The sequence below is a fragment of the Eptesicus fuscus genome, chromosome 21 (assembly GCF_027574615.1).
Source record: "Eptesicus fuscus isolate TK198812 chromosome 21, DD_ASM_mEF_20220401, whole genome shotgun sequence".
NCBI lineage: Eukaryota > Metazoa > Chordata > Mammalia > Chiroptera > Vespertilionidae > Eptesicus > Eptesicus fuscus.
Genome location: NC_072493.1, coordinates 42,157,515 through 42,175,916, shown reverse-complemented (window position 1 = coordinate 42,175,916; position 18,402 = coordinate 42,157,515). Strand labels below are relative to the sequence as shown.

Below are 18,402 nucleotides of genomic sequence, written 5' to 3'. Positions count from 1 at the left end.
AGCTGGCCCTGTGCCCTCCGCCATGCCTGTGCCTCCAGCAGGCCCTGTGCACCCCGCGGCCGCCCTGCACCACCAGGGCCCTGGTTTCTGCAGCCTCTCTCCGCACAGCCCAGGCCAAGTCTTCCCAGCAGCAGATCCCAGCGCTTCCAGCTACAGCCAGGCTAGCAGGGACCCTGAGCCCGGCATCCAGGGCATCTCCTCTGCTGCACTTGCTCCAGCTCCAGATCCAGCTCCAGTTCCAGATCCAGATCGAGATCAAGATCCAGATCCAGCTCCAGTTCCAGATCCAGATCTATTTCCAGATCGAGATCCAGATCCAGATCCAGGTCCAGTTTCAGACCCAGATCCAGATCCAGATCCAGATCCATCCAAGGCCATAGTCTCGCCTCAGGTCCCCGACGCCGGGAATTTCTCTCCAGACCCTGATTTCACAGAGCTGCTCTCACCCTATTCCCCCTTGGAGGAGTCTCCCTCCTCCCCCAGGCCCTGGTACGACTTTGTGGGTGACAGCGAGGTGGATCTCTTCCAGTTACTGGACCTCCAAGGGAGTCCGTCCCCGCCAAGCCCTGCAGACGCCACAGCACCAGAGGGGACCAGGGTGTGCGCCCACGCGGGTGCGAGAAGCACCTATCAATGCGTGTGGCCCGGCAGTTGCTCTTGTGCAGAATCAGCGCACCTCTAGGCATCCACTTTGGGGAAGTGGCATTTGCCCTGTCCCCTGGGTGGCCACCGCGCATGCGCATGGTCTCAGGCTGCTCCTGGGTCCAGGCTGAACCCATTAGGGTGCATGTGACCTCGAGGACAGTTTTCAGGGCTGGGAGCGCACGAGCTGCTGGTGGTGCAGGATCCACTGGGGAGCTGCTGCCGAGAACTTTCCAAAGGACCCGGCCCAGCCTCCATGCTCCTCCTGGCGGCGCGCTCTGGCACCCGGAGGCCTGGGAGAGCTTCTCCTGTCTGCACATCCGTGACTCGTGGGTGCCTTGTGCGTTCCCTATGGCCTTCCCTGCACTCACAGAATTGACCCCCTTCTCGCGGCATAATTGGACACCAGGAGGACTCATCACGTGTTGTGGGGGGTTATTTTAATAATAATAATAATATATAGCTCATTTTTCTTCATTAATTAGAATTGATTATATTTCTCGGCAGTGAAGTGTTACAAACATTCATCCCATTTGTACTTTTTTATCAGTAGAATTTCTGGATTTATTGACTATTTCAGTGCTTCTCATTGCCTGTTATATATCTGTTTGTGCTTTCCATCTGTGGCAAACTGATGCTGTAAAACCTAATGAGTTTATTAATAAAAGTTAAAAATGACTTTGACAAGGTGGTTTATTTTCAAATTGACATAAAACTCTATAGAAGCCCCGTCCACCACTATCTCTGCTTTCCTGGTTGTAATCTGTCCTTTAATACATCTATCAGTGATGATGTGTGGTGTGAGGTAGGGATTCAGCTTCGGGGTGGTTAGCTGTGTGTGTGTGTGTGTGTGTGTGTGTGTGTGTGTGTGTTCTTTTCTTCTAGATTTTCAACCTCCAATTTATGGACAGGCTGGTAATTTGTCATAAGTCAAGGGTCCAGGTAACCACACACTGAAAGTCTCCAGGAGGTACACAAGAAATAAGAGAAAGGAATTCAAACATAGCACTGCAGAAAGTCCTCAGCTTACAGGACAAGAGAGCAGTTAACATTTAAAAAAAAAATAAAGGGGAACAGAGGTATCTAAAACTATCAGAGAACTGTACAATGTCAAGAACACATAACTAGCAATAATCTCCTTAAATGTAAATGGCTGACACGCTCCCACTGAGATACAAATGGAGCCCTCCAGGTGTGGCTCAGTAGATTAGAGCATCGTGTCAGGCAGGGGAAAGCTGAGGGCTCCATTCTGAGTCAAGGGCTTCCTGGTCAGGGGCTCATCACTGGCTCTGGTCAGGGTGCTTGTGGGAGGTAACCAATCCATGTTTCTCTCTCTCTCATCTCTCTCTCTCTCTCTCTCTCTCTCTCTCATCAAAAAATTACAAAATTTCTTTAAAACATTCTTAAAAAGTAAAGAAGCCCACATTTGTTCCCCCACTGCTGTCCTACTCATGGTCGTTGGCTGAGGGACCTGGGCAGGTATCACCAAGTCTGTCTCAGAAAGCAGCCCACACTCCAAGGCATGAAAGGCCTGGTTCCTCATCCCCTCCCCCAGCCCCAGGCCTGGCCCCTCTTCTCAGCTTTGCCCATCCAATCAGCAGCATGTGCCACCTACTGTTTTGGTTGTTACACCCTGTTTTTCGTTTAGAGGTCATGGAGAAGGGGGCCTCTAGTCACCATTTATAAAAGAGGGAATTGGTTGGGTCACCCCTAACTGCCAGCTCCCCTTCCAGCTTGATCACCCCTAACCACCTCTGCCTCGGCCCCTGACACCGTAGCTTTGTCCTGAAGGAAGTCCGATGTCCGGAAGATGTCTGGTCAATCCAGTCTAATTAGCAATTACCCTTTTATTAGTATCCTATATAATAAAGAGGTAATATGCAAATTGACCATCACTCCAACACACAAGATGGCTTCCCCATCTGGTCACAAGATGGCCATCACAAGATGGCCAGCAGGGGATGGCAGTTGGGAGGGACCAGGCCTGCTTGGGAGGGCAGTTAGGGGAAACCAGGTCTGCAGGGGAGGGCAGTTGGGAGGGACAAGCCTGCAGGGGAGAGCAGTTTGGGGGAACCAGGCCTGCAAGGGAGGGCAGTTAGGGGCAATCAGGCTGGCAGGGGAGCAGTTAGGCATTGATCAGGCTGGCAGGGGAGTGGTTAGTGGGTGTTCAGGCTGGCAGGCAGAGTGGTTAGGGGCAATCAGGTAGGCAGGCAGGCAAGTGGTTGGGAGCCAGCAGTTCTGGATTGTGAGAGGGCAGTCAGACATCCCTTGAGGGGGTCCCAGATTGAAAAGGGTTCAGGCTGGGCTGAGGGACTCTGCCCGGTGCATGAATTTTGTGCACCTGGCCTCTAGTAGATAATAATAAAAAGTCTTTTCATCTCTTAAAAAAAAAAACACACACAACCTTTCTATGTGAAAGAGGTCAGACACAAAAGTCGGCATACTTATGATTCCATTTCTGTGTAATCTGCAGAACAGACAATTCTGTAGAGACGGAATGTGGATCAGCGATAGCCAGAGCCTGGGGGGAGGGGAGAATGGGGAGTGACAGTCTAATGGGTTAAAGGTTTCTTTTAGGAGTGATGGAAGATTCTAGAGCTAGAAAGGGGCGATAGTTACAAAAACACTGGGAGTGGGCTAAGTGTACTAATCACACCCTTTAAGGGGGTTCCAATGTAAGTCTCATGTTACATGTGTTTTCCCTCGATAAAATAAAATGGCCGGAGGACGGCACCCAAGGGGCGTGTGCTTGCAAGGTAACCCTCCCCCCTGCTTCACACACACATGTGATGCCTAGAGCTGCCGTGGCCACCTTGGACCAGGAGGCAAACGCCAAGCAGATGGAAGCCCAGCAAGCTACAGGAAGGTGAGAGAATGAGAAGACAGAAAAATTCTAAAATTTTGATTACACTGTTGAGCTGACTACCAACCTGGAGATTTTTTTAAAAATATATTTTATTGGCCGAAACCGGTTTGGCTCAGTGGATGGAGCGTCGGCCTGCGGACTCAAGGGTGCCGGGTTCGATTCCGGTCAGGGCATGTACCTTGGTTGCGGGCACATCCCCAGTAGGGGGTGTGCAAGAGGCAGCTGATCGATGTTTCTCTCTCATCGATGTTTCTGGCTCTCTATTCCTCTCTCTTCCTCTCTGTAAAAAATCAAAAAAATATATTTTTTTTTAAAGAAAAAAAAAAGAAAAAAATATATATTTTATTGATTTTTTCACAGAGAGAAAGGGAGAGGGATAGAGAGTTAGAAACATCGATGAGAGAGAAACATCGACCAGCTGCCTCCTGCACACCCCCTACTGGGGATGTGCCCGCAACCAAAGTACATGCCCTTGACCGGAATCGAACCTGGGACCCTTCAGTCCGCAGGCCGACGCTCTATTCACTGAGCCAAACTGGTTTCGGCTGGAGATTTTTTTAAATATATTTTTATTGACTTCAGAGAGGAAGGGAGAGGGAGAGAAAGATAGAAACGTCAATGATGACAGATAATCAACAATTGGCTGCCTCCTGCACGCCTCCTCCTGGGGATCAAGCCTGCAACCTGGGCATGTGCCCTTGACCAGAATCGAACCCGGGACCCTTCCGTCCACAGGCCGATGCTCTATCCACTGAGCCAAGCCAGCTAAGGCCCGATCTGGAGAATCTTAACAATAAATGTCCTTGAAGTTTAAATTCTTTGTAAAGTGGGAGGAGCACCTATCATGAGGTTCTGTAAAGTGGAGCCGCTGAGGGGTTGGGCTAAGGGGAGAGGGGAGCTGGGTCTTTCCCTGAGCGGGGGGGCAGGGAGCCAGGAAAAGCAGGGAAGCAGAGAAAGCAGTTTTCTGAATCGAGAAGGGAAGACGTCTTGATGCTACAAAGACATTGAGGCAGGAATTCGTAAAAACTGTGCTTGCGCCCTGGCCGGTGTGGCTCAGTGGATAGAGCGTCGGCCTGCAAACTGAAGGGTCCCAGGTTCGATTCTGGTCTAGGGCACATGCCCGGGTTGTGGGCTAGATCACCAGTAGGGGGCATGCAGGAGGCAGCCGATCAGTGATTCTCTCTCATCCTTGATGTTTCTATCTCTCTCTCCCTCTCCCTTGCTCTTTGAAATCAATAAGAATATATTTTTTAAAAAATAATAAAAACCGCTCTCGCCTCCTCCCATGACCATATCAAAATTACAACTAAATTCACAGAACAATCACCCTGGAGAACCATCTGGAAAGTAGCTGAACAGAACGTCTATAACTAAGGATAGATCTGAAACAGGCCGGTCCCACACCCAGGGATGTTGGTTAAGACTCCAGAAAGATATATTGGCTGCAGAGGTACCCCAAAGAGCGAGGGGTCCCAAAGGCATTGAAGGCAATGTCCCATTTTGCACATGGCCTTGGCCATGCCCGGCCCCAGGGTGAGGTAGCCTTGATCCCACACCCTCATTCCCTTGCTTCTTCCCGCCACCAAATCTTCCCCCAGAGAGGCGAGTTCACTCATGTGAGGCCTCACGGCCAGCAAGGAGTGAAATAATTTGAGAAGGGAGGTGTATTTTTCCCTCTTCTTTATTTTTTTTGAAAAGCATCATGTCACCAAGCTAAAGGTGGTGACTCCTTTGACTATGCTCAATCTCAATCCCTGGGGATGCTCTGGGACCCTGTGTGGCTTCCTGGTGATTGGAGGTGATCCCAGAAGATGCAGTTCACACGTTGGCCACGTGGTGACACTGTTCGAAAAGAATTCCCTGTGTGACCAGGTTCAGGCAGTAAGTGAAGTTCCGGGTGAATTTTCTTAGCCTGAAGGTGTGAATTGGGTGAGTCAAAATAGGATCAATTGTAGCACTTTCTCTTTCTCCTCCATACGAATAAGGTAAATTAAAAATGATGGTAGCTGTTTCTAAGGCTCTCTTCTCCTTCCGGAACACAGGATTTGATACAAATAAAATTTTATATGTTTTAGTGATTTGAATGGATTTTTTCAGGATAGGTAGGTGCATTTAAGATATAAAAGGTCGTCCAGCAGGTGTGGCTCAGAGGTTGAGTGTCAACCTATAAACCAGGAGGTCATGGTTATGGTTTGATTCCTGGTCAGGGCACATGCCTGGGTTGCAGGCCCAATCCCCTGCGGGTGAGGTGTGCAGAAGGCAGCCAGTCAATGATTCTCTCTCATCATTGATGTTTCTCTCTATCTCTCTCTCTCTCTCTCCCTTCCTCTCTGAAATCAATAAAAATATTTTTTAAATGGATTACACCTCCCCTGGTAGAGAAATATCAGAATGGAATTCTAAAATTTTTAACTGGCTGAGGTATGTTTGAACAAAGCAGGAAAAGGTGGCCAGACTCCCATGGCTCTCACAGTCTTGCCACAATAAAATATTAGTAAGTGGCTGGTGGGGCTCAATTGGTTGGGCGTCATGTCATGCACCAAAAGGTTGCTGGTTCGATTCCCGGTCAGGGCAGATGCCTGGGTTTTGGACTTGATCCCTGATAGGAGGTGTGCAGGAGGCAGCTGATGGATGTTCCACTCTCACATAGATGTTTCTCTCTCTCCCTCTCCCCTCCTCTCTAAAAATCAATTAAAATATATTTTATATATAATTGATTTTAATTGAAATTAATATTTATTTTTAATATGTATATTTATATTTATATATATATATATATATATATATATGCCTGTGAGACTTCCAGTCCAGAATATCAACGTGGTAGCTGGTGTTACCTTAGATGACTCTGACTCGGTGATGGAGGGCACCTGAGTGTTGGGTGGTAGGAATGGATCTGGTGTTAGGCCGGTGAGGTCAGACCGGACCTGGGTTCAGCAGCCTTGGTAACTGAGCTCTGGCTGGGAAAGAATTCAGAGCTGATTCGCAAACTATTAGAGGACATTTATTTGGAAAATCACAGAGGTAGAAGGAGTAATTCATAGAAGAAATGGACTCAAGAAACCAGTTATAAAGGTGAATGGCCCTTGGAGCTTGGGAGGAAAAAGGTAATAGTAAGGCCCCTGGCAGGATTGGGGAGGGGGGGCACGTGAAGGTGTGCTCGCAGGAAGGAGCACCCCCTGGGTCCTAAGGGTTTTAAGGGTGGAGATTTTGGGGGACGTCCCAGGGGAGATCTCAAAAGCTTATTCAGCAGCTTTCCAGGTGTGTCCTCTCAGGGTTGGGGTCTCCACTGACTGATTGGTCGGCCAGGGCAGGGTCATTATCCAATGCAGCTGGCCCTGAGGGCAGCTGTGGCCGTGGCTGTGTCTAGTTTTGCTGCTTTTCTGGGCCTGGAGCTGAAATGCAACTGAGGCCTGGATGTTGTCTCCAGGGACGAAAGGCCAGGCGGTCCAAATCACATGACCAGCGATGTGCTAGGGGAGGACAGGTCATTCCGGGGGTGAGGTCCCACCCACAATTGTCCATCGCTAGGCACCCAGGACTTTCCACCCTGGCCCATCATCCTTGCTCTCCTCATGTCTAACTGCCTACCACACAGCACCCCATCCTCAGAGCACGCCTTCCTCCGCATGACCGGCCCAGCAGCTGCCCCAGGACAATGATGCGATGCGATGGCTGATGATGCAGGCCCTCAAGCTGCATCCATGGACCACATGCCCTGACCCTGCTCGAGGGGACGGTCAAACCCAAGCAAGGCCTAACTTAGCCGTCAAGGTCCAAGGCCTCTTCCAGGATCCAGGTCCCTGGACTTTGGATTCAACCACGTGACTTGCAGGTGGAAGGCTGTTGGGCGTGTTCCCACGTTGATAGACGCACAACATGGGAACACGCCCAACCACGCCTGGTGGCCCCAGGGGGCCTGGGCAGAGCTGCGGGGCTGGTCTCTAGCCCGGGATTCTCCCAGCACCTCCTGCCACGTTCCGTTCATGGGACCCCCCACCCCGATCTCTCATTATGGGACCAATGAGCTCCCCCACCTCCAAACCCCCCCGCCCCACCGAATTCACATATTGAAGCCCTAACTGCCAAGAACTGTGTGGAGATGGGGTCTTTAAAGAGGCTGTTAAAGTGGGTCCTTCTCCAATCTGATGGGTCTTAGGAAGGAAATTTGGACACACGGTACACATGCAGAGATCATGTGAGGACACGGCCAGGTGACTGTTTGCAGGACAGAGGCCTCAGAAGCAGAGCAGTGGACACCTTGACGTCAGCCTTCCAGCCTCCGGACGGTGAGGAAGTTGTTGGGGCCGCCTGGTCTGTGTGGTATGTTGCCATGGAAACCCTGGCAAACTAACACTAGTGTTGGAGGCTTTGGGTCACTGGCATGACTTATTTGGAGAAAGGATCTGGGAGTCAGTGGCATTTAAATTCCTGTCCCGGCTGCTGCAAAAGCTCAGAGATGCTCTGAAGTGAGTATTAATGAGCAAGGCGCCTGGATCCGGAGCCCTCGATACCTGGGGGCTACTTCCCTGGAACCCCTGGAACGGAGACGGAGGGGGGTTTCCCGGAGTAAAACGGACACGCAGGGACACAGGCACGTCTGCTAAACTCATTCAATATTTATTGAACTGTGAACGTTGCAAACACGGCTGAAATCGGATCCCACTCTTGGCTCCTCCTTGGGAAAGAAAGCTGGAGCTGGACCGGCCCAAACACCAGAGGGGGGACAGGGAGACCCGGGGAGTGCAAGCAGGGAGATGGCGAAAGTGGGGGACAGGGCCAGTGTGCAACGCTGGATTCCAGGGAGCCGCACACATGCGCGCATACACACACACACACACACACACACACACACACACACAGGCAAAGACCAGGGCGCTGTCTGCCCGGCAGCCGCAGAACATCAGGAAAAGACCGGCGTCTGGAGACATTTCAGTCCATCCCATCATGAAGCGTCTGCCGAGAGGGGCTGGGCCCAGGTCACGGGGCTGTGAGAGAGAAGAGGTGGGGAGGTCAGCTTGCAGGGAGAGAGGCCGGGTTGGGACCCATAATAAGGGAAGAGCAATGAGAGGGAGACGGAGAAAATCAGGCACAAGGAGAGTGGGCCGGCCATGAGGGCACGTTCTAAGCCAGGCGTCCTCAAACTACGGCCCGCGGGCCACATGCGGGTGTTTTTGCCGTTTTGTTTTTTTACTTCAAAATAAGATATGTGCAGTGTGCATAGGAATTTGTTCATAGTTTTTTTTTAAAACTATAGTCCGGCCCTCCAATGGTCTGAGGGACAGTGAACTGGCTCCCTGTTTAAAAAGTTTGAGGACCCCTGTAATCTAAGCCACAAGGCAAGGTGGGCCCAGACTTCGCATTGGAGTTTCCTGAGGGACTCTCAGGAGGCAAGCGGAGGGCCCGCTGTGGAAGGTCTGGTGGGCGACCCCCAGCAGACATAGAAAGCCCCACACACTCCTCCCCCATCTCCTCCTTTAAGGCAGTTTCCAGGGAAAACAGCACAACTGAAACTGGTTTCTTTGACCCCGCCCCCCAACCAGCCCACTGCGCTCAGACCTCCTCACCAGTCACCACCTGATTAGGTAGGGCCCACCCTGCCCCAAGACAGGCTCACTGCAGTCTCCCCGGAACGCCTGCCTGGTGCCCTGGTTTACCTGGCGCCCGGGGCCACACCGGCTCAGCTGTGCTAGCAATGTGATTGGTGCTGGGGCCTTGACTTCCGGAGGGGCGGGACACTAAGGCCAGCCACGCGGACTCCGCTATGTCTGTATGACTGGCCCCCAAGGATCAGGTGCCCTCCCCTGGCTGCAGTACTGCGTGCCTGTGGCCACACACCTCTGCTGGGAGGACTAAGAGTCGTCCGCCTGACCTCGCTGGGGGCTCACGCCTGGTCCCTCCTGGTCCCTCCTGGACCGGCCCCCCACCTCTTCCCTGGGCTGATAGCCTCTATCCCTCCCTGTAATGAACCATAACCGGGTAGATCAGCTTCGCCCAGTTCTGAGTCCTAGCAAATCGCCACGCCTGAGGCTGGTCTGGGGCACTCACAAACCACGCAAACAAGAATCACTCTCGCCGAAACCGGTTTGGCTCATTGGATAGAGCATCGGTCTGCGGACTGGAAGGTCCCAGGTTCGATTCCGGTCGAGGGCATGTACATTGGTTGCGGGCACATCCCCGGTAGGGGGCGTGCAGGAGGCAGCTGGTCGATGTTTCTCTCTCATCGATGTTTCTAGCTCTCTATCCCTCTCTCTTCCTCTCTGTGAAAAATCAATAAAATATATTAAAAAAAAAAAAAAGAATCACTCTCTCCCTCTCCCCTTTCTTTACGTCAATCCCGTTGTTGCTGAAATCCCCACGGACGGGCCTCCCTGGGTCCGAGGGAACCGGCTGACACAGCCACCGCCTGTGAGTTACTGACAGTCTGACGGCACAGCCCACACCGACTCCGCTCCTGCAGCTGTGCAAGGACCAGCTCTTGGTTGTTTTTTAATCAGGGAGGCTCCTTCATTTCAGAGCCACACAGGGCGTGACCTTTGCACTTTGGCATCGCACTAACTGAAACGTCCATGTCCACCTCCACTTTGGTGACCTCACTCTCCCAGCAGAGCTAAGATCAGACCTCGGGCTGAAGCGCCTGGCACAGGTCCTGAGCCCACAGTGCACTGGGGTGGGGGACTCAGCGCCGGACACCGGGTGGGGGGCCTGGCACCCGAGTTTGGAGGGTGGCAGAAATGCTGGGCTCTCCGGGGCTCCGGACGGGGCCCTGTCCTAGAGGAGGTGGGGCTGGGGCTTGTCTGGAACCTATTGGCTTGGAAACCGGAAATCAGGCTCAGAGGTGCTGAAAGGCAGTGGTATGGCCGAGAACAGCGTGGAAATGGCCGCTGGGCCGGAGCGCACTGGGCGGGAGGCAGCACCAGGGTTGGGGGCACATTAGGAACTAGGGGTCCACTCTAGGGTCTAGGAGCGGCCCCCTCACCTCCGCCTTCAGGGCACACCGCCTGAGCCAAGGCGGCTTTGATGGCGGCCACCAGCTTCAGAAACTTGCTCTCTGTGTCCACGTAGCCATCGCCTCCCTGGGGTGGAAGGAAGGGGAGAGGGGTGAGCCGGGACCAAGACGCCAAGCCCACCCCCAACCCCCAGCCCCCAAATGAGGCAGGGTGGACAGACAGACAGACATACCTTCTTAGAGTGAACCAACTTCCCTGCTACCATGACTTCAAAGAACCCGGTGACCTGGGGAGTCCCCTCGCCGCACTGGGGGGAGATGAGGGAGGGGCTGAGACACCCCCTTGGGGACACCCGACCCTTCCCAGGGGTGACGAGCCTGGTGGAGGCTGGGTTGCCCCTGCCACCCACTGACATCAGGGCTGAGGGGCAGACAGCTGACCCACGTGTGCGTCCTTCCCCTGCCCCAAGACTCACGATGTCCAGGCGTCCGGGGAACTCATCTTCCAACTTCTTCTTGAGTTGAAGATACTGTAGGGGGAGGGGTCACAATAGGGGTCAACGGGGCCAGCCCTCCTCCACCCCCCCTCCGTCCCCCTCCCTGTCCCCATCAGCCACCAGCTTACCTTGGGCTTGTAGCCTCAGGCACCGCTGGTGGGAGAGTCCATCCGGTAGAGAGGGAGAAGGCAGGAATCCAGGGAGAGGGGGTGGGGGGGGGAGATGGGAGGGAAACAGACACCCGCAAGAGAGACAAAAGACACACCGAGAGGGTTGGGGAGCGGCACAGAGATGGGGAGGCAGGGACACCCACACAAAGGACACCCACAGAGCCAGGGAGACAAGAGACAGACAGAGAGGCGCCGGAAAAGGGGGCGACAAGACCACAAGCACGAGGAGGAAGGGAAGGGCGGGAGGGAACAGGGGAGAGCTGGGTTAGGGTGAGAACTGCAGAAACAGCCCCCCAGCCCCCCAGCCCATCCCACACACCGCCCCCAGCCAGCCGCCCTTGTCCCTCCCCGCAGGCCTCCCAGCAGGCCTCCCAGCCGAGGTGAAACCTAAGCCTCCGGCTGCGGGCTATTTCAGGACCAGGGCCTGGGGCTCGGCCTGTGCTGCCCTCTCTCTCCGTTTCCCAGAACAACGCTCCTTAGAGCATTTCTAACACTGAGATCTGATCCTCTCAAAACCCCCGCTTCCCGGCCGGCCGTGTGGGCAAGTGGTCAGAGCATCAGCCTGCGCACAGAAGGGTCCCGGGTTCGATTCCCTGTCCAGGGCAATTCCGGCTCAAGGGCACACACCTGGGTCGCAGGTGGGGGGTGAGGGGAGCATGTGCTTTTCTCACATCCCTTTTTCTCTCTGCCCCACCCTCCCTCCCTCCCACTCTCTCTAAAAATCAATGGGGAAAAAAATCCTTGGGTGAGGATTAACAACACAGACAAAAAACAGAAATACACGTGGGCTGTCCCGGTGGGCAGATCTCGGACAGGCCGGCCAGCGGACCCGGATGCCAGTTACCCCCGGGACCTGCCGCCCCACTCGCAGCCTCAGCTTCCTCCCCGGTAACACGGAGCTGACGTTCCCACCCTCAAGAGGTTTCCCTCAGATGGTGCATTTGCTCCGTGCCCCGGGGCGGGTGCCCGTGGGTGCCGGGTGCCGGTGGGTGCCTGCCCGCGGGGGCTCCCGCTCCCGCGGGGAACTGGACAGACCGACACCCACTCGCGGCTCCATCCCGGGGGCCCAGTGCGACCAGCTCTCTCCCCCTCTGCGGGCGGGGAAACTGAGGCCAGAAGAGATCCACCCATCGTATTCATTCCTTTCCCAACCTGCGCGGAACCTTCTCGAACCTTCTCAACCCTCCGCCCCCACCCCCAAGGCTGTTCCTGGTGCCGGGGGAGGGGACACCTGAGCTCTGACGGAGACGGGGCCGGGGGGGGGGGGGGGGGGCGCTCCCCTCACCAAGCTGACTCCACCGCCCCCCAAACGGACTCCCGAGTCCGAGGGTCCCAAGGGCCACGCGGCGCCTCAGGGCAGCCTTTGCCGCCGGAGCCGGGCAGACGGTGACCAGCCCGAGGGGCAAGGCCCTCGTTCCCCGCCCCCGCCCCCCGCCCGCGCGCACCCCGCCCGCGCGGGCCCGGGCCTGGGGGAGGGGCCCGCGATCCCGCCCCGGCGCCCCCAGCGCCGGCTCCTTGGGGCCGAGGCGGGACCCGGGCGGGGGCCGGGCGACGCGCTCACCAGTAAACGACTCTGACGGCCAGAGCCGCGGCCCGGGAGCGCTGCATCGCGGGCGACGCCACCTCGGGGCGCGGACTCGGGGTGTGCGCCCGAGAGGACCCGCGCCGCCTGGCCCTGCCCCGCGGCCCCGGCGCGAACCAACGCGGGGGGGGGCGGTGCGGGGGGAGAAGTGCCCGCGGCGGGAGGAGGGGCCCCTGCGCCCGCCGCTCTGAGCCCCTCGCTCACCCTCCCTCCCACCCGACCCCCTGGTGGGCGGGGAGCGTCGGACTCTGGGGTTCCCGGGAGGAGCCCTGCGCGACCCTCCAGGGCCCCCCCCTCGGGGTCTGAGTGGTTCGTCCCGGGGCGGGGCTTCGGGCCAACCGCTCCCGCTGCTGCGAAGGGAGCGCTGAGAAGCGGGGCTGGGAGGGGTTGGATTTTCGTTTTTAATTTTTATTCATTGGTCTGAGGGAGAGAGCGAGGGAGCATCGCTTTGTCCCGCTTATGAATGCACCCATTGGGTGATGCTTGTAGGTGCCCTGACCGGGTATTGAACCCATGACCTTGGCGTGTATGGATGACCTCTAACCCACTGAGCCCTTGGGAGGGTGGGCTCTTCGGCGCCTCTCTTCCCGGGAGCCGGCCAGCCCCCCTCCGGGGTGACACCTGGTCCCCGTGGCACCCCCTCTTTCTGTGCCTCCAGCTCCCAGGCGAGGGGTTCCTGGGAAGTGGCGGCAGCTGAATGAAGGGGTTCGTGTGGGGGCGCCTCTCTCTGAGCCTCAGTTTCCCCACCTGGAAGAGGGGCGTGATTGCCTGCAGGGACTATGCAGCCGACCTCCCTGCCGTCCCAGTTTTGTCGCCGTCCCCGCCCTGGGAGCGGTGTGGCCCGTGGCGAGAAGGAGAGAGAAAACCTGAAAATGGCTCTTTTCTCCCGGGATTGACATCGAAGCGGGAAGAACTGGAACCGTGTCGGGCGCCTGGGGACAGCTCCGCAGAGACGGGCGCTGCTGGGAGGCCTGCCCGCCCCCCGTTTCCGCCTGCGCCCCCCTGGTCCTCACCTGCTCTGACCCTCGCCTCCCAGGGCAGGTGGCAGACCCATTTCCAGTGCCAGCCCCCCCCCCCCCTTTGTTGCTGTGTGACCTCTGACCCTGGTGGTCTTGGAAAGAGGTGATGGGCCTGTGGCTGCCCTCCGTGTCCTGGGCTCGGTCTCCTCCCCTGGCTTCCGGGACCCTCCCCTCAGAACAAAACCCCAAACCTGAACACCGTCTGCCCCTGCCTGGTGGCATCGGTCCCTTCTTGCTCCTTCTCTCAGGGCCCAAGCCACACGGAAACCCTGCGGCCTCACCAGGGACCTCGCCCATTTTCCTGCCTCCGGGCCTTTGCACACGCTGTGCCTACCCTCTCCCGTTTGGTTCTTGCTCATCCCCCAAGTCATCGGCTCCGACATGTTGTAGGGAACACCTTGTCTTGGGTGGGAAACTATGCCTTGTCTACACGGAGTGGCCGGATTATTATGACCGCCCCATCCGTACTTCGTTGGGCCACCTTTTGCCTCCAATACTGCGGCGATTCTTCTTGGCATTGACTCCCCGAGATGTTGAAAGGTGATGCGAGGAATCTGACACCATGCCTGATGACTAGCACTGTCCAGTTCTGTGAGATTTGATGGTTGTGGGACCAGCTGCCTGATGGCTCTTTTAACTTCGTCCCACAAATGCTCAATTGGATTGAGATCTGGTGATTGTGGGAGCCACCTAAGCAAGGTAAAGTCTCCCTCATGTTCTTGAAACCACTCCTGCACAATACGAGCACCGTGGCATGGCGCATTGTCTTGTTGGAAGAAGCCATCCCCATTGGGATACGCCATCAACATGATAGGATGAACTTGATCAGCAACGATACTTAGGTATGTTGTGCTATTCAGACGTTGTTCCACACGAATTAAAGGGCCCAAATCATGCCAGGAAAACATGCCCCAAACCATAACACTGCCCCCACCAGCTTGAAGGGTTGTACTCATGCATGTAGGGGTGCATGCTTTCATGCTGTTTCTGTGAAATTCTCACTCTGCCATCTGCATGTTGCAACTGGAAACGTGATTCATCGGACCACATGACTTTTTTCCCAATGCTCGACTGTCCAATCCTTGTGTTCCTGTGCGAATTGGAGACATTTTATCTTGGTAACTGCAGACAGCAGAGGTGTTCGAACAGGCCTCTGGCTTCCATATCCCATACGAAGCAGTGTACGGCTAATTTGCCTACAAACGTCAGGTGGTCATCATAATCTGGCCACTCCGTGTATAGCACATCTGTATCTGTTTGCCAGGGCTGTGCTCACAAATACTATAAACTGAGTGGCCTAAACCACCAAAACTTATGAAAGAAACTTGTGCTGAAGCATGCTTCCTTTTTATTTTTTAATTGATTTTTAGGGAGGCAGGGAGAGAGAGAAACATCGATGTGAGAGTGAAACATCCATCGGCCACCTCTGGCGTACCCGCCTCCCGGGATTGAGCCCGAAACCCAGGCATGCGCCCCGACTGAGAATTGAACCGGCAACCTTTCGGGGCACAGGACAGGGCCCAACCAGCTGGGCCCCACCAGCCGGGGCTAACCCACAGAAGTTGATATCACAGTTGCAGAGTCCTGAACCCCAAGATCAAGGTTCCTTCGGGGGGCTGTGAGAGGAGTCTTCTCCACGCTTCTCCCCCAGCTCCTGGTGTTTTGCTGGGAATCTTGTTCCTTGGCGGGTGGAGGTGTCACACCGATCTCTCACTTCATCTTCACACATGTGGTCACTGTGTCCAAAGTCCACTTTTTAAAAAAATATTTTTTATTGATTTCAGAGAAGAAGGGAGAGAGAGAGAGAGAGAGAGAGAGAGAGAGAGAGAGAGACATCAAGAGAGAGAGAATCATTGATCTGCTGCCTCCTGCATGCCCCCTACTGGGGATGGAGCCCGAAACCCGGGCATATGCCCTTGACCGGAATCGAACCTGGGAACCTGAGACCCTTCAGTCCACAGACTGACGCTCTACCCACTGAGCCAAACCAGCCAGGGCCAAAGTTCTACATTTTATAAGGACATGAGTCCTGTCAGACTTCGGCCCACCCTTCCCCAGTAGGACCTCGTCTTAACTTATTCCATCTGCAACGACCCTATTTCCAAATAAGGCCACATTCTGAGGTCCTGGGGGCTAGGACTTGAACATGTGAGTTCTGGGTCGGACACAGCCCAACCCATGACATCGTTCAGAGGTGCCTGGTTCTATGGCACTTGTCCAACAGCTCCGTCCCTTGTAGCTAAGCCAGTGGTCGGCAAACTGCGGCTCGCGAGCCACATGCGGCTCTCGAGCCGCGGTTTGCCGCTCTGTTGACTAATGAGTTTGCCGACCACTGACCTAGACTCTTGATTCCAATAAGTACAGGCTGTTGTGGTTCCTTGTGATTAAGCCCCTATCCCAGTGGTCGGCAAACTCATTAGTCAACAGAGCGCAAACCGTGGCTCGAGAGCTGCATGTGGTTCTCGAGCCGCAGTTTGCCGACCACTGAGCTAAGTGATGGCAGCACAAAATAATTCTTCTCTACAGACACGGAAATGAACCGTCTGTCAGGGAGACAACCCTTTCTCCGTCTTAGTCCACTGGAGCTGCTGTAACAAAACAAACCCCAGGCTGGGAGACTCGTGAACACTAGAAAGCGATTTCTCCCAGCTCTGGAGGCTGGACGCCCAAGACCAAGGTGCCAGGCCGCATGAGGGTGTGGGGCTCTCTACACGCTGTGTCCTCCAAGGGCGGGGTTGGGGGTGGGGTGGGGTGGGGGATCAGTCTGGAGCCCCCTGCCTGGCAGGTGTGCTCAGTGGTTGAGCGTGTACCTATTAACCGGGAGGTCACAGTTTAATTCCCAGTCAGGCCATACGCCCGGGTTGCAGGCTCGATGCCCAGTGGGGGGCGTGCAGGAGGCAGTCGATCTATGTTTCTCTTCCATCATTGATGTTTTTTTTTTGTTTTTGTTTTTTTTTTTTAGTTTCTTCCATTTCATTCAGCATTATTTAACAGATGTTTATTAAGCACCTACTGTGTACATGATAAATATTTGTGCTCATCTCTTCCCAGGCTTGCTAAGAATTGCAGTGTTAAATTCTCACATCATTGATGTTTCTATCTCTCTCTCCCTCTCCCTTCCTCTCTGAAATCAATAAAATATATATTTTTTTAAATTGGGGACGCCCTAACCGGTTTGGCTCAGTGGATAGAGCGTCGGCCTGCAAACTCAAGGGTCCCAGGTTCGATTCCGGTCAAGGGCATGTACCTTGGTTGCGGGCACATTCCCAGCAGGGGGTGTGCAGGAGGCAGCTGATGGATGTTTCCCTCTCTCCCTCTCCCTTCCTCTTTGTAAAAAATCAATAAAACATATATTTTTTTAAATTGGGGGCCTCTTTTCTTTTTTATTGTTTAAAGTATTACAAATGTCTCCTTTTTCCCCCCATTGACCTCCCCCCCCCCCACTGCCATTCCCACCCCGAGGGCAAGCCCCACCACCAGTGTCTGTGCCCATTGGTGATGCTAATATGCAGGCATACGAGTCCTGTGGTGGCTCTCTAACCGCCCTCCCCTGGGCCTCCTTTCCCAGCGCTCTAATGCCATCCACCAGGCCTCCTCTCCTGACTGATCACCTCCCAAGACCCCACCGCCTGACACCATCGCCTTGGAGGTTAGGACTCAACATATGGATTTGGGGGCACAAACCTTCAGACCACAAGACACCCCCCAAATGTTTTCCCACCATTTGTTTCAATATTCTTTTTTTTACTTTTTAAAAATACGTTTTTATTGAATTTTTAGAGAGGAAGGGAGGAGGATAGAGAGATGGAAACATCGATGAGAGAGGAACATCCATCGGCTGCCTCCTGCACGCCCCCTACTGGGGATCCAGCCCGAGACCCCGGGGAACATGCCCTGACCGGAATCGAACTGTGGACCTCTTGGTTCAGGGGTCGATGCTCAACCGCTGATCAATACCCTGGATCCACAAATGTGCCTGTTCTTTGATCTCCCTTGAACGGATTGTAACACCTTTCCTTTACCAATGTTTACTTTTAGATCTGTATGCATCGTGATTTTCCCTTTTTTCCCCAAAAAGTATTTTGTAGCAAAACCATTACAAGCTGGGCCAGTGTCCCCGCTGGGCTCTCACATCACTGCCCCAGCCACGATGGTCACGGGCCGTCACAGGTCACGGGCCGTCACAGGTCACAGGCCGTCACAGGTCACGGGCCGTCACAGGTCACAGGCCGTCACAGGTCACGGGCCGTCACAGGTCACGGGCCGTCACAGGTCACGGGCCGTCACAGGTCACTGGCCGTCACAGGTCTGCGGCCCAGCTGACGTTCCCAGCACGTCCAGGCACTGGGCAGCGCTCAGTGGGTGCTTTGTTGACCAGCTGAGAACTTGCCAGGGGCCTGGAGAGAGGAGAGGCACCTCTCCCAGCGCTGAGAACAAAGGGTCTCTGTTGTCCAGGAGCGGGGAGGCTGGAGGCATCAGTGACGATCCTGGGAGGGTCTCTCTCTCTCTCTCTCTCTCTCTCTCTCTCTCTCTCTCTCTCTCACACACACACACACACACACACACAGCCTTTTCCATTGGTTGTCAGAGAGCGTGGAAGGGAGGGAGGGGGAGAGAGAAACATTGATGTGAGAGACACATCGATTGGCTGCCTCCCGCACACGCTCCGACCAGGGC

General features: G+C 54.9%; 1 non-coding gene across 1 annotated transcript; it reads right to left on the bottom strand.

Moving 5' to 3' along the window:
• Nucleotides 1–8,107: 8,107 nt before the first annotated feature.
• On the bottom strand, nucleotides 8,108–12,794 carry SELENOW (selenoprotein W). The gene is made up of 6 exons (XR_008554922.1): nucleotides 12,686–12,794; nucleotides 11,083–11,107; nucleotides 10,934–10,987; nucleotides 10,691–10,765; nucleotides 10,488–10,584; nucleotides 8,108–8,496 (listed from the first exon to the last, which is right to left on the bottom strand). It is a non-coding gene; the product is annotated as a selenoprotein W (transcript).
• Between the last annotated feature and the right edge of the window lie 5,608 nt (nucleotides 12,795–18,402).